This window comes from Argentina silus (genome assembly GCF_951799395.1).
Source record: "Argentina silus genome assembly, chromosome: X".
NCBI lineage: Eukaryota > Metazoa > Chordata > Actinopteri > Argentiniformes > Argentinidae > Argentina > Argentina silus.
In genome coordinates this window covers 54,034,301-54,050,606 of record NC_139653.1, presented here as the reverse complement: position 1 = coordinate 54,050,606, position 16,306 = coordinate 54,034,301, and the positions used below count along the sequence as shown (strand labels likewise).

The following is a 16,306-nucleotide window of genomic DNA, read 5'->3' as shown; positions in this document are numbered from 1 at the left end:
CTCCTCTCCTCTCCTCTAGGGCCGGTCCCCTCCTCTCCTCTCCTCTCCTCTCCTCTCCTCTAGGGCCGGTCCCCTCCCCTCCCCTCCCCTCCTCTCCTCTCCTCTCCTCTCCTCTCCTCTCCTCTCCTCTCCTCTCCTCTAGGGCCGGTCCTCTCCTCTCCTCTCCTCTCCTCTCGGGCCGGTCCCTCTCCTCTCCTCTCGGGCCGGTCCCCTCCTCTCCTCTCCTCTAGGGCCGGTCTCCTCCTCTCCTCTAGGGCCGGTCCCTCTCCTCTCCTCTCCTCTAGGGCCGGTCCCTCTCCTCTCCTCTCCTCTCGGGCCGGTCCCATCCTCTCCTCTCCTCTAGGGCCGGTCCCCTCCTCTCCTCTCCTCTAGGGCAGGTCCCTCTCCTCATCTCTCCTCTCCTCTAGGGCTGGTCCCTCTCCTCATCTCTCCTCCCCTCCTCTCGGGCCGGTCCTCTCCTCTCCTCTAGGGCCGGTCCCCCTCCTCTCCTCTAGGGCCGGTCCCCCTCCTCTCCTCTAGGGCCGGTCCCCCTCCTCTCCTCTTCTCTAGGGCCGGTCCCCCTCCTCTCCTCTGGGGCCGGTCCCCTCCTCTCCTCTAGGGCCGGTCCCCTCCTCTCCTCTAGGGCTGGTCCTCTCCCCTTCTCTAGGGCCGGTCCCCCTCCTCTCCTCTAGGGCCGGTCCCCCTCCTCTCCTCTAGGGCCGGTCCCCTCCTCTCCTCTTCTCTAGGGCCGGTCCCCCTCCTCTCCTCTGGGGCCGGTCCCCTCCTCTCCTCTGGGGCCGGTCCCCCTCCTCTCCTCTGGGGCCGGTCCCCCTCCTCTCCTCTGGGGCCGGTCCTCTCCTCTCCTCTAGGGCCGGTCCTCTCCTCTCCTCTGGGGCCGGTCCCCCTCCTCTCCTCTACGGCCGGTCCCCCTCCTCTCCTCTGGGGCCGGTCCCCCTCCTCTCCTCTGGGGCCGGTCCTCTCCTCTCCTCTGGGGCCGGTCCACCTCCTCTCCTCTACGGCCGGTCCCCCTCCTCTCCTCTGGGGCCGGTCCCCCTCCTCTCCTCTGGGGCCGGTCCACCTCCTCTCCTCTACGGCCGGTCCCCCTCCTCTCCTCTGGGGCCGGTCCCCCTCCTCTCCTCTCCTCTGGGGCCGGTCCCCTCCTCTCCTCTGGGGCCGGTCCCCCTCCTCTCCTCTACGGCCGGTCCTCTCCTCTAGGGCCGGTCCTCTCCTCTCCTCTAGGGCCGGTCCCCCCCTCTCCTCTAGGGCCGGTCCCCCTCCTCTCCTCTGGGGCCGGTCCCCTCCTCTCCTCTACGGCCGGTCTCCTCCTCTCCTCTCCTCTCCTCTAGGGCCGGTCCCTCTCCCCTCCTCTCCTCTGGGGCCGGTCCCCTCCTCTCCTCTACGGCCGGTCTCCTCCTCTCCTCTCCTCTCCTCTAGGGCCGGTCCCCTCCTCTCCTCTAGGGCCGGTCCCCCTCCTCTCCTCTAGGGCCGGTCCTCTCCCCTTCTCTAGGGCCGGTCCCCCTCCTCTCCTCTAGGGCTGGTCCTCTCCTCTCCTCTGGGGCCGGTCCCCCTCCTCTCCTCTAGGGCTGGTCCTCTCCCCTTCTCTAGGGCCGGTCACATCCTCTAGGGCTGCGGTGTCGGGTAGCCGTCCCAGCACCACCTCTCTGTGCTCAGGCAGAACTCTGCAAGGTCGTGTTGGGGCTTGTCAGAGACACAGCCGGCAGTAGAAAAAACAAATCCCTTCTCGTCTGGGAGCACTTGAGGCTGACTGGATAGACGGTGGCGAAGAGGAGGACGACCAACACAGCAGCGCACACCTCTGGAGGCCCAAACATGGAGGCCCATCCCCTAACCTCCGATAAGGCATGCCAGGTAATGCAACTCGTCATCTAATATCAAGAGGTTAGGGTTAGGGTACAGGTTTTAAGAATGAATTTTAACCCCTTTGATTAGTGCCTGGGTCTCCTATAAAAGGTTTCTCTGGGTCATGAGTCAGTCCCCAAAAGGCCTCCAAAACATGGTCTTGTTTCATCTAAACATACACCTACCCTGAGGTGAATTCATTGCCCATCACCCAGAACAACATATGGTCTGCACCAAGTCGATGAAGCTGTGTGTTCCGCTCTGATAAAGTTAGTCATGCCTTCCCGCTGCGTCTGGGAAGGGTTTGACTCTGTAATTGATTCTGTCAAATAAAAGCCTCAATATTTGACTGCCAAAACTCTTGAACGTCTCTCCTTCTGGACCCCAACAGAGGTGGGCGGTAATGAAACTGCACAGGTAGTTAGGAGGATTACATCACCGTCTCCGAGCATTTTGGGAAGGCAGCCCTGTGTTCACTCCCTCCTCTCAAGATGGAGGGATGAAAGGGGGCATTGTCATGGGAGACTGTGGTGCCACCTGTGTAGGATAATCACCCTTATAGCAAACCACTGATGCGCAGCTATCCCTCTGGGGAAGGAATTCTGGGTCGCACCACTCAATGGACTGTGAGAAATTCAATGGGCTGGAAATCCAAGAGTGGCCACATCTAGGAAAAGACTCTTAAAAGAGGTCTTTAAATCCCATCGGCAGACAGAGGTGAACTGATAAGAGTCAAATCACTCCATTTGGTCAGAGACAACAGTGATAGAAATGATAAGGATATTGTCAATGTCTTAACAGGACACATGTTGCCATGACTGGAAGCAAAACATCTAGAAACCCAGGGGGAAATCGCTGCAAACTGTTCAATGGTAGGGCCATGTTCCTGGATGAGTGACTGATCTTGGTACCTGACCCGGTTGAAGGGAATAGATTCAAACTAACATTTGACACGGGAATTGTTCCCTTTCGTCCCAGGATATATATCCAGCCTTGAACCCAGATCTTGTTTAGAAACAACAGACATTGGCAATAAAAGCTGTGTAAAATGACCCTGGTGCTGGACCTGGAGTTCGCTCCTCCGTGCTGGGGGTCGCAGACATCAATAATCTACCCCTAATGCCTCTCCACTTCCTTCTCAAGATGGCTGCAGAGAAGACCAGACGTCAATAACCAAGCTTAATGCCTCTGCATTTCCCTTTCAGGACAGCTACAGAACTAAATAAAGACAAAGCTGCTTGATTGACTTCATGCAGTTATATTACCAAAAGGACTAATAACAGGGGATCTTCCAGTGGAAATGGTGCAGCCCTCTAGAAAGCCTGGAGTAAATGAGGGCCTTGTGAATGAAGAGTGTAGAGACAAGGGGCCTGTAAATGAGCAGAATGAGGCACTAACAACTCTCATTCTCTCACAGCCCTGGACACAGCTCCTCACTGCAGCCCTGGACACAGCTCCTCACTGCAGCCCTGGACACAGCTCCTCACTGCAGCCCTGCTGCTGCCTCTCATTCTCTCACAGCCCTGGACACAGCTCCTCACTGCAGCCCTGGACACAGCTCCTCACTGCAGCCCTGGACACAGCTCCTCACTGCAGCCCTGCTGCTGCCTCTCATTCTCTCACAGCCCTGGACACAGCTCCTCACTGCAGCCCTGGACACAGCTCCTCACTGCAGCCCTGGACACAGCTCCTCACTGCAGCCCTGCTGCTGCCTCTCATTCTCTCACAGCCCTGGACACAGCTCCTCACTGCAGCCCTGGACACAGCTCCTCACTGCAGCCCTGGACACAGCTCCTCACTGCAGCCCTGGACACAGCTCCTCACTGCAGCCCTGGACACAGCTCCTCACTGCAGCCCTGGACACAGCTCCTCACTGCAGCCCTGCTGCTGCCTCTCATTCTCTCACAGCCCTGGACACAGCTCCTCACTGCAGCCCTGGACACAGCTCCTCACTGCAGCCCTGGACACAGCTCCTCACTGCAGCCCTGGACACAGCTCCTCACTGCAGCCCTGCTGCTGCCTCTCATTCTCTCACAGCCCTGGACACAGCTCCTCACTGCAGCCCTGGACACAGCTCCTCACTGCAGCCCTGGACACAGCTCCTCACTGCAGCCCTGCTGCTGCCTCTCATTCTCTCACAGCCCTGGACACAGCTCCTCACTGCAGCCCTGGACACAGCTCCTCACTGCAGCCCTGGACACAGCTCCTCACTGCAGCCCTGGACACAGCTCCTCACTGCAGCCCTGGACACAGCTCCTCACTGCAGCCCTGGACACAGCTCCTCACTGCAGCCCTGCTGCTGCCTCTCATTCTCTCACAGCCCTGGACACAGCTCCTCACTGCAGCCCTGGACACAGCTCCTCACTGCAGCCCTGCTGCTGCCTCTCATTCTCTCACAGCCCTGGACACAGCTCCTCACTGCAGCCCTGCTGCTGCCTCTCATTCTCTCACAGCCCTGGACACAGCTCCTCACTGCAGCCCTGGACACAGCTCCTCACTGCAGCCCTGGACACAGCTCCTCACTGCAGCCCTGGACACAGCTCCTCACTGCAGCCCTGGACACAGCTCCTCACTGCAGCCCTGGACACAGCTCCTCACTGCAGCCCTGGACACAGCTCCTCACTGCAGCCCTGGACACAGCTCCTCACTGCAGCCCTGCTGCTGCCTCTCATTCTCTCACAGCCCTGGACACAGCTCCTCACTGCAGCCCTGCTGCTGCCTCTCAAGTGAACAGTGTGGCATATCATCTGTCTCCTCCCTCCCTCCCCCTGCCTTGGCCCTGATCCCCCCCCCCCCCCCTCTCTCTCTCTCTCTCTGCCTTGGCCCGGATCCCTGGTCCCCCCCCCCCCTCTCTCTCTCCCTGGTCCCTCCTGGGGCCCCTCCTTGCAGGCAGCCCTCTCAGCGTCGGCGCCCTGCCCGACATGCCTTTCAAGGCCTGCTAGACTGCAGGGCAGACTTTCTGGCTCCACTGCCATTGTTTGCTTGGCTGCTTTGCGCCTCATCCCGGGATTAGCATAAGAATACCCAGCCACACTGAGCAGCGGCCTCCAACCCACTCTTCTTCTTCTCCTTCTCCTCTCTGAACCACATCACTCCTGCATCTCCTTTTTAAAAACTGGCAGATCGTTGCAGACAACTTGCGAGTTCTGTGTTGTTGGGCCATTTGCTCGTGTGAGTGGGGGGAGAGACGGGGGTGCAGCTAGGATACCACAGCATTAAGTCCTGTTAGCATTTGTGAAGATGTTTACACCATCAACCTGAGCCAGCTAAAAAGATTGTATAACAATCAGTAAAGCACACGGACTGTTTGAACATAAGCAAGGCTAAATGTCTGAAGGTGTGATTTATCAGACAATATCGCACAGTAAAAGGTAGCACTTCCACAAACCTATGCGTCATTAAGCACACACACAGCTACCATAAACATGACGAATCATTAACATTCATGACATCAGGGAGCAGCACTGCAGAGGCTATAGAAAACACCAGTCAAATGGATAAGAAGTTCAACACATGGAGACTTTAGGTTATTGTGCTGTTTACAGTATAGCACACAGAGGAACAGCAGGAACAGCATGGCCCACAGAGGAACAGCATGGCCCACAGAGGAACAGCATGGCCCACAGAGGAACAGCAGGAACAGCATGGCCCACAGAGGAACAGCAGGAACAGCATGGCCCACAGAGGAACAGCATGGCCCACAGAGGAACAGCATGGCGCACAGAGGAACAGCAGGAACAGCATGGCCTACAGAGGAACAGCAGGAACAGCATGGCCCACAGAGGAACAGCATGGCCCACAGAGGAACAGCATGGCCCACAGAGGAACAGCAGGAACAGCATGGCCCACAGAGGAACAGCATGGCCCACAGAGGAACAGCATGGCCCACAGAGGAACAGCAGGAACAGCATGGCCCACAGAGGAACAGCAGGAACAGCATGGCCCACAGAGGAACAGCATGGCCCACAGAGGAACAGCATGGCGCACAGAGGAACAGCAGGAACAGCATGGCCTACAGAGGAACAGCAGGAACAGCATGGCCCACAGAGGAACAGCATGGCCCACAGAGGAACAGCATGGCGCACAGAGGAACAGCAGGAACAGCATGGCCCACAGAGGAACAGCATGGCCCACAGAGGAACAGCAGGAACAGCATGGCCCACAGAGGAACAGCATGGCCCACAGAGGCCTGCTCAGTGAACTGGCCTCTAAAGACAACATCAAGGTGCCCCCCCACACCACACAAATCAAGAAATGTAGGCTAATTTCCTATGACACTTCCAGGTGAAGGCATGGAGTCCTCTTTAGAGAGAGGTTTCTGAACAGAGCCAATGTTCCTCTGTGGCCAGGCCACCCAGGATCTGAAGCTATCCTCCAGTCAGACAGTCACTGCAAGCCACGGCTAATGCAGTCTCTAATAAGGCATGCTTATCACACACACACACACACTTTCCAGGGTAGTTTATTTTCAAAGGCATATTTTCACATGATTTCAGATTTGTCTATGATCTTGATAATACCTGCTGAAGTCTACTGCCCCCTCCCCCCACCCGCCCTTGTTGAAATAGAGGCCTCCTTCACGAAAGGCAAAGGTTCTAACTCGGCCTGCCAATCCAGAACCACTCTGTTCTTTAAATATTGTTTTTCCTTTGACACAGGGCAAGGTGCCCACCATCGCTCCTCAGATTTCCTGGAGCGCTCAGAGGAGCTGAAGACTTTCTGCCTGTTTATTTTCCATTACCTGCTCATACACATTCCACTGGCTGGGGGAGGGGGAGGGTGTTGATAAGAGCTGAGGGAGGGGGGGGGTAGATTCTACCAGACTCTGGTCTAATTGCACTCTAATAGGGCTGAACAGTTTGGTATACTAAAGACGCATCTATCACCCAAGACTCCCCAATAAACCCCCCACACGTAGCCTCCACTGTGACTGCCAGCGCTGACATCTGCCATGTGTTTTCCTGCAGTACGCCCCCTCCTTTTTGACTCCTGCATCTAGAACTCTGCTGCAAATCTGCTGACACAAAGCAGAACAATGGAGCAGGGCCAAAGCCCAAAACCCAGTGAGAGAGAATGGAATCCCGGCAGAAAAACCCCCCCCTCTAGAGATGAAGGGCCAGGGCTAGGGTTAGCCCAGCACACAGAAGGGCTAGGGTTAGGACTAGGGTTAGGTAACCTGCCAGGACCTCGTAGACACTACTCCGTCAACAAGCCAGGAGTCAGAGTTCCTTCTGGAATGTTCGGTCCGGCGGGAGAGCAAGCTTCCCTCAAAACAAGCCTCGCTGCACCCCTGTCAGCACTCCACCTCTCCCTCTGTCCTTTAAGACCCGCAACAAGCCTCCATTTGGAGATGGTTGATATACGTGACGAGGAAGGGGAAAAGTTGGACACAAAAGCAGTACAGTTACACACAGATGTGGAGAAGCAACAACACTGGGAGAAGTCACCGACTTGCCTACGTCTTGTTTTAAAAGCCAGGACGTGAATATACACTGGGTCCAACATCCTCCAAACATATGGTAGCAATTTGCTCCTCTAGACTCCCTGACTCTGTTTGAAGGTCTGCCGGCGAGTGCGTAAACTCAGACGGTCTCGGTGTGTTTTTTTTCTCTCAAACAAAAACAAAAGACTTAATGCAACGCAGCCTATCAGTCCATTATAATCACATCTCTTATACTTCTAAAACGGCAAGCTCTGATGGGGTGTCTGTGTCAACAACAATCTCAACAAAATCTCAGCAGAAACGGCACGCAAAAGAAAAAACAAACAAAAAAAAACAAACATTCCAGCCTTTTCCCACGACGGGCGTGACACTCCACCCAGAGCCCAGATGTGTAAACCTCCAGGAGCATACGTGCAATCAACCCTCTTCCTGCTCCCATTCCTCTGGTTATTAATCACACCAGCAGACAGCTCCAATGACCCAATCCGTGCCTGCAATTAAGAGCCAGGAAACCACCTGATTGGCCAGCTCTGTCTGCTGTCAGAGGTCAAGGTTTAATCTTTTCAGAGGAGGGCGGGGGAAGGGGTAATCAGGTTTAGGGGTAATCAGGTTTAGGGGTAATCACTGGGGCCCTCTGCAAATAAACTAACATTTGTTTGTGTAACTCTACAGGGGCCTTGAGGAGGCCAAACAGAGATGCATTCACCAGCCAAGCATGTGACCACAACACATCTAACACTGTACGAGGCTGGACATGTACCATCATGTACCAATCCACAACAGGCAGCAGCCCTGTGAGTCTCTATGTAACCAGCAGAGCAGCATTACCTCACTGGGGGATCCATGGTGCAGGAGCATGTTGAGGAAGTGAAGGCTGAGCAGGGTTGGGGCTGGGGGTCATAGAGATCCATATGGAAGGGCACAGAAGAGATGCTGGAGGTAGCAGTCAAGCATGACACCATGGAGACCTGAGCAGGAGAGAAAGTTAGACTCAGGTTAGTCACACAAGGCAGAGTAGACTTTACTGCACTTTCGACTTAACCCACCAGCTGCCAAAGAGTTCCAGAACTCTCACCACCCAGAGTCCAAGTGTTCTATGAGGTGTTTACCTAGCAACAACACTCTGATTGGCTACAAAATGAAGCATCATCATTGATGCATTTTTGGTGAATAAAGTCACCCGTGGCATTTAATGACAATTTGGGCGACTTTATTAAATTTTAGGAATTGTTGCCCCCTAAGTCCCTGTTAACTTTGGACAGTTGTTACACATTTGTTGAACATTCCTGGGTGTTTTTCGCTGTGATACTGGCATTACATTTTATTTACAGTGATATTAAAAAGGTCTTAAAAAGTATTGAAAAATGTGTGGAACGCAACCTAAGTCTGTGTGTCTTCCTGTATTTTAATTAAATCAATATTTTACCACCAGCATTTTGTAGTTTATTTTGAAGTATTGGTCTTGAGGGTATTTTATAACATGATACATTTTGATGCATCTTTGCCCATCTCTGTGCACAAACGCACGCACGCACGCACGCACGCACGCACGCACGCACGCACGCGGTTGATGAGGCTGAAGCAGATGCTGCCAGAGCGGAGCAGAGGCATCAGATGACGGGACGGGAGCAGACTGGCCCCGGCGTGAGCAGCCCGGGGAACGCAGCGCACAACCTCCACTGAGGGCTGGAGAGGGATTACAGCCCCACAACGCCTCACTGTAGAAGGCAGAGCCTAGTTAGGGCTGGAGCCTAGTTAGGGCTGGAGAGGGATTAGGGCTGGAGAGGGATTAGGGCTGGAGAGGGATTAGGGCTGGAGCCTAGTTAGGGCTGGAGAGGGATTAGGGCTGGAGCCTAGTTAGGGCTGGAGAGGGATTAGGGCTGGAGCCTAGTTAGGGCTGGAGAGGGATTAGGGCTGGAGCGGGATTAGGGATGGAGCCTAGTTAGGGCTGGAGAGGGATTAGGGCTAGAGCCTAGTTAGGGCTGGTTAGGTCTGGAGCTATTCACCAACACAGCCTGGGCTATTCCTCCACAGGGGAGAGCTTCTTCAGACTCGTTTGAAGGCCGCTGAGCCAAGTCACGAACCCCCTCGTAAAGGACGGAACTGCAGCAGGAATTCCTACCACTAATGTAGCTATTTCACTGTTAAATAAAATAAATAGCTATGTTAGTGAGTGGTCAGTTATCTGACAAAAGATGAATAATTAACATGCGATGCACACACACAGAGACACACACACACAATTTATGGAGAGTGAGTGAAAAACAGCGGAGGGAGATCAGCGCCACCTCTGCCTCTGGTCTCCGAGTGTCTCCACACCAGGCCAAGGTCACGCAAGGGTGCAGCCGATAATTGGCAACTAACCGCGCGGGCTATTTATAAACCCTGAGAGCACGCAGGAACACACTCTGAGGCTGGAGCTCTGTCTCTGGGCAGCGGCATGGCCCCAGGGAGAGTTATTTTGAGTAAAAGCAACAATGCAGATAAATGCAGGACGCATTAAAGAGAGAGAAAGTAAATCATGTAATCTAGTGTATATATACCATTTAGCTGACGCTTTTATCCAAAGCAACTTACATTACAGTGAGTGTATACATTTTTCAGTATAGATGGTCCCAGCAGGAATTGAACCCACAACCTAAGCGTCGGTAACACCATGCTCTACCAGCTGAGCCACAGAGGACCGCAGTGTGGACCTGTGGGCTCTCATTAACACAGGCAAATAATCACATACTGTGACCCGGTCAACAGAGAGGTTGGTGCCGATCAATGTTCAGTGTCTGCTTTGAGGGCCCCGGGCTCCTTGCGTTCTATAGACACCAATCTCTCTCTGCAACACGTTTGTGAGGTGTGAAACATTTCTCTCCTAAGGTAACAGGAAAGTTGTAGAACCTGTCCTTACATAACTGAGGACAATAAAAGGTATGCCAGATATGAGAGGACAACACCGGAAAGACCAAAAAATTAGAACAACAACAACAACAAAAAACAAAACAAAAAGGAAAAAGAAAAAAGAAAAAAAACAAAACGTAAATAGCCGAAAGAAAAACACAAAGGAGCGATACTGGGCTGTGTGACGAAGGCCCGAGAAGGAGGAGGAAGTGGAAGTGAAGCATTTGGAGATTCCATCGCTGAAGTTAATCCCGTGGGCTTCAGTGAACCCAGCAGAGTGGCACGAGAGCAGAGGGAGATGTGTGGAGGCTCGCAGGAGCGACTAATGCCATCAAAGTGAACAATCAGCCATAGCTAATTGAAATTAAAGACCATAAAAGGGAGGGAGAGGGGCTTCGTTCACAGGGCCGCTCTGTGTGGGAATGTGTACGGGCCTTGTGCAAGCCTCACAGACGGGCCTGCCCTACACAAGCCTCACAGACGGGCCTGCCCTACACAAGCCTCACAGACGGGCCTGCCCTACACAAGCCTCACAGACGGGCCTGCCCTACACAAGCCTCACAGACGGGCCTGCCCTACACAAGCCTCACAGACGGGCCTGCCCTACACAAGCCTCACAGACGGGCCTGCCCTACACAAGCCTCACAGACGGGCCTGCCCTACACAAGCCTCACAGACGGGCCTGCCCTACACACGCCTTTCCTCTCCTCTCTGAGCAACTTTCATTTCAGCCGCTGTGCCTATAGCTGACAACCGTCCAAAATATTAAAGCTGCTGTCTGTGGGCGGAAACTGACTGTCCCCAACACTTTGTTTACAACATGAAGCTTGGCGCTGTGGCTTGGTAACGGTAACCAGGTAGGTTTTTGTTGAGTGGCGAGCCTTCGTTCAGAGGGGAAAATCACAGTGTGGTTTTACAGCATCACTTGTTGTTTACACACCTCCTCTCAGACTGCGTAACGGTTCTGAACCGGAATGGTGGGTCGGACAGTTTGCAGGCTGTGGATGGTGCTTTTAATGGATGGCACACAGACTTTGGGTGCTTAACTCGTTCAGTGCCACGGGCTACTTTATTCACCAAAAATGTGTGTAAAAATAAAAAGAATGGGGAGGATATACGCAGTAAAAGTAAATGGGCATCAACACATCATTGATAGTTCTGAGGAAGCTAGCTTGCTAGTGGATTATTGGAAGAGAAATTGATTTTGAAAGACGTCTGTATGCATTTTCATAAACGGCCGGTGTCAGATGTTTTTTTTTCGGATTAGACTTGACAGCGATAAACAAAGGTTAGGTTACGTTTAGGCTTACGTAGTAGTAGTAGTTCATAGCTTAGCAATTAAAGACTTATGGAAATGTAACCTTTTTCAAGAAAGGACAGGAGAGAATTATGAGAAAGGAGGATTTATATATTCTTTCCATTTAGGCAACTAGCCTTCTTCAAAAGTGGAAATACTTTGAGGCCCAGTTCAACAAGCTTGTGAATGGAATTACACAACACTACAGGGTAGTTACCTGGACAAGTCTGTCAGGATTAGGACTGGATAGACTTAAAGGGTTAGCTTTCTAAACAGTTCCTAATGGTTGTAATGACTGTTTAATCTGTAGTGGTCAGGGAATGAAAAATAAATATTTCATTTACAAACGCTGTTTTGGTCCGGAAAAGTGCTTTCTAAGTGCTTTCTTTTCAAACCCAGTGTCCTACGCAACACTTTGTTTGCATATGAACATGTTGTTACTGCCAGGGGGGGTTCTAGGGGAGGGGCCAGGGGGGTTATAGGGGAGGAGACTTTCTGAGAGGATTTTCAGCTTTCTGTCTCTGGTGGCTGCCTCTTGGAATTGTGCGCGCAGTAGTGGCAGATTTCCAACAGACACCATGCTCCTTTAAGTTAATCAAGAATTTTGAGTCATTGAGTAAGATACCAGGATTAATCACATGGTCTGTGTGAGGTTGCCTGGATGGACCACAGAGATGCAGTTGTTCCTCATGGGGAGGGGTTGGAATGGCCGTCCCTAGAGAGCTCAGAGATGCAGTTGTTCCTTATGGGGAGGGGTTGGAATGGCCCGTCCCTAGAGAGCTCAGAGATGCAGTTGTTCCTTATGGGGAGGGGTTGGAATGGCCCGTCCCTAGAGAGCTCAGAGATGCAGTTGTTCCTTATGGGGAGGGGTTGGAATGGCCCGTCCCTAGAGAGCTCAGAGATGCAGTTGTTCCTTATGGGGAGGGGTTGGAATGGCCGTCCCTAGAGAGCTCAGAGATGCAGTTGTTCCTTATGGGGAGGGGTTGGAATGGCCCGTCCCTAGAGAGCTCAGAGATGCAGTTGTTCCTTATGGGGAGGGGTTGGAATGGCCCGTCCCTAGAGAGCTCAGAGATGCAGTTGTTCCTTATGGGGAGGGGTTGGAATGGCCCGTCCCTAGAGAGCTCAGAGATGCAGTTGTTCCTTATGGGGAGGGGTTGGAATGGCCCGTCCCTAGAGAGCTCAGAGATGCAGTTGTTCCTTATGGGGAGGGGTTGGAATGGCCCGTCCCTAGAGAGCTCAGAGATGCAGTTGTTCCTTATGGGGAGGGGTTGGAATGGCCGTCCCTAGAGAGCTCAGAGATGCAGTTGTTCCTTATGGGGAGGGGTTGGAATGGCCCGTCCCTAGAGAGCTCAGAGATGCAGTTGTTCCTTATGGGGAGGGGTTGGAATGGCCCGTCCCTAGAGAGCTCAGAGATGCAGTTGTTCCTTATGGGGAGGGGTTGGAATGGCCCGTCCCTAGAGAGCTCAGAGATGCAGTTGTTCCTTATGGGGAGGGGTTGGAATGGCCCGTCCCTAGAGAGCTCAGAGATGCAGTTGTTCCTTATGGGGAGGGGTTGGAATGGCCCGTCCCTAGAGAGCTCAGAGATGCAGTTGTTCCTTATGGGGAGGGGTTGGAATGGCCCGTCCCTAGAGAGCTCAGAGATGCAGTTGTTCCTTATGGGGAGGGGTTGGAATGGCCCGTCCCTAGAGAGCTCAGAGATGCAGTTGTTCCTTATGGGGAGGGGTTGGAATGGCCCGTCCCTAGAGAGCTCAGAGGCACATTGGGTTAGTAGTGAACTCAGAGTACGAGCAGACTAAGAGTGCCAACACCTGAAAAAAAACAGGTAAACCTCTAAGTCTAAAAATAGTTAACCATGAGGGAGATTAGGAACAAGGGCCTAGGAAATGCAGTTTTAATTAGTTAAAAATGCAATTTAGTCTAGAGGGTTAGGCTAAATCTGTGTTGGGGAAACCGCCCCGTTCTCCAGACTCATCATCTGCAGTGTCTGAGATTAGGTCTATATGAGTTGTTTTATTTGCATATAGGCCTAGAGAAAATGCACAGGATCATGGAAGATTAAAATTGCATGTCACAAAAGAACGGTCTAATCCAGGTGGGAAACAGCCTAGACAACTGTATTAGGGGTTCAATGACAGAGGTCAAGAGGTCAACAAAGGGCTCAGAGACATTCGACTTCAGAGGGGTGACTGCAAAAGGATTACCCAGAGAGGAAATGAAACTCCTGCAAGACAAAAAAAATGATGCGCTTTCATTATGATCCCAACTTTTGTATCTGGGTAATCTGTCCTGTGTGTGTGTGTGTGTGTGTGTGTGTAGTATGGCCACAACTGAAAAAAGAAAGCAAAACATAGCCTAGCCTAAAATGCACGTGTATTCTTAGCCATTGGTCTAAGGCTACTTGAGGCAACAACAAAGAGAGACCTTCAGCTTCTTTCCCATCCCGTCTGTTCCAGCATCTGAACCTTCTAAGAATGCTCTCCTTTTAGCTGCTTTCCACATTTAGAAAACAGACAAGACAGCTTTCTCTCAGAGGCAATCGGCCATCACATGACAATGCTTGTTTTCATAAAATCACATGGCCACAAATAATCACATTTTCTAGGTTCACAAAAAGGGTGGGATTTCCCCAAATAAAACTATGCAAACAAACTCCGGCCTTTTCCACTTTCTCCATTAAAGGATACAAATCTTTCAATTACCATCCATACAACCTCCATCCATACAACCTCCATCCCTCCCTCTGTTCACATTAGCGGGAGCTCCTCTAAATTATTCACTTGGATGGCTCTGTGTATTTAAAGCTGGATCAATACCATTACAGGACAACTGCAGGCTGAATGGTAAACATGGAGGCCGAAGAAACAAGACAGACACAGACTGTGTTGCCTTATCCTGATTGACCAGAACCCCCCACAAGTCTAACCAATGGTTAGAAATGAGTTAGAGACATAAGCCAGCCTAAACATTTCATCAAACAAAGTTTAATGCTCACAGATGCATAGAAGTAATGTTTGAAGTCTAGAAAACCGGTGTGTAGGCCATTTGCAAAGGACTCTTTGATCAGTGTCCAAATCATTTACATTACTGCAGAGACTATATGATATGTACAATGGCGGATTGTCACAATCATACTGAAACCAAACATTAATTTAGGGATTGTAGTTTCCCCACAACACAAACAGTCTTTCACAAGCACATTTCAAGTTAAGAAATGTTTGCTTTGCAAGTAGGCTAATCACAGAGTGTTACGGTCCATTCATCTAGTCTGAAATGAATTAAAACGGAAGAGATTCAAGAGTATGAAATATCCACAGTTGAACAGTGTCCTATTCCGGACCCAGCAGAGATTGGTCTGGGTCATACTGCACTCCTAAACTGTCTGAGGAAACGGCTCTCTTATGTACATTCTAATGGTGACGGCTAAGATTTACAGTCTTTATGCATCAGCAACGCTGCAGAGGGGCTGGAGGAGGTGAGGGTCTCCAGGCTGGGGGAGGAGAGGGTCTCCAGGCTGGGGGAGGAGAGGGTCTCCAGGCTGGGGGAGGAGAGGGTCTCCAGGCTGGGGGAGGAGAGGGTCTCCAGGCTGGAGGTGGATGAACAGAGGAGAGGGTCTCCAGGCTGGGGGAGGAGAGGATCTCCAGGCTGGAGGAGGTGGATGAACAGAGGAGAGGGTCTCCAGGCTGGGGGAGGAGAGGGTCTCCAGTCTGGGGGAGGAGAGGGTCTCCAGTCTGGGGGAGGAGAGGGTCTCCAGGCTGGAGGTGGATGAACAGAGGAGAGGGTCTCCAGTCTGGGGGAGGAGAGGGTCTCCAGGCTGGAGGAGGAGAGGGTCTCCAGGCTGGGGGAGGAGAGGGTCTCCAGGCTGGGGGAGGAGAGGGTCTCCAGGCTGGAGGAGGATGAACAGAGGAGAGGGTCTCCAGGCTGGGGGAGGAGAGGGTCTCCAGGCTGGGGGAGGAGAGGGTCTCCAGGCTGGAGGAGGAGAGGGTCTCCAGGCTGGAGGAGGATGAACAGAGGAGAGGGTCTCCAGGCTGGGGGAGGAGAGGGTCTCCAGGCTGGGGGAGGAGAGGGTCTCCAGGCTGGGGGAGGAGAGGGTCTCCAGGCTGGAGGAGGATGAACAGAGGAGAGGGTCTCCAGGCTGGAGGAGGAGAGGGTCTCCAGGCTGGGGGAGGAGAGGGTCTCCAGGCTGGAGGAGGAGAGGGTCTCCAGGCTGGAGGAGGAGTAGCCTAAACGAGTTGTAGAAACTATGCTGTTCTCTCCTCTATGAGTGAAGTCTATGAGCACGAGGCAACACGAATATCAGTTTGTCTGTGAATTATCAAGGCATCACTCATTTCTCCTAATATTTTCCTCATTTTGAACATGGACATTGTGCCATGTGGGACAGAACTAAAGGTAGATATTTAAGACTACATAATGAATTTAGAAAATATCTTGAGCTTTCCAACATGTACGACACCAGTAGATAGTATAACCAGAAGAACATACTGTAGACTTACACATAAATAATGGTTGCATGTCACCTGTATGCTCGATGTTTTAAGGAAAACATAATGGAAGTCATTTCATACATTGATCTAAAAACAACACTGAAACAATAGGATTTTGTTCATGGTATTACCTTTTTGTAACTTGTATGTAATCAGGTCCCTGGGGGGACATTTCCTACCAGGTAGCTATTGATCCTTTACGGTCCTCTCTTTTCTATAATTAGGTAATTGATAACATACTCATCAATAATGTATTACTCATGAAATAATATTCCTTAGATGAAGGCTAACATTTAAGTGTCACACCAAAGGACTGAACAAGTGTCCCCTTCTCTGGTACAACAGGAGAAG

At 52.2% G+C, this 16,306-nt stretch overlaps 1 protein-coding gene across 2 annotated transcripts in view; it reads right to left on the bottom strand.

The window, feature by feature from the left end:
- Positions 1–16,306, bottom strand: part of LOC310822212 (bone morphogenetic protein receptor type-1A-like) — a 45,668-nt gene that overhangs the window by 25,006 nt on the left and 4,356 nt on the right. For both annotated transcript variants that reach the window (XM_083694561.1, XM_083694562.1), the window contains exon 2: positions 8,111–8,250. The gene's annotated coding sequence lies outside the window, so the exon portion shown is untranslated. The remainder of the gene's footprint in view (positions 1–8,110; positions 8,251–16,306) is intronic.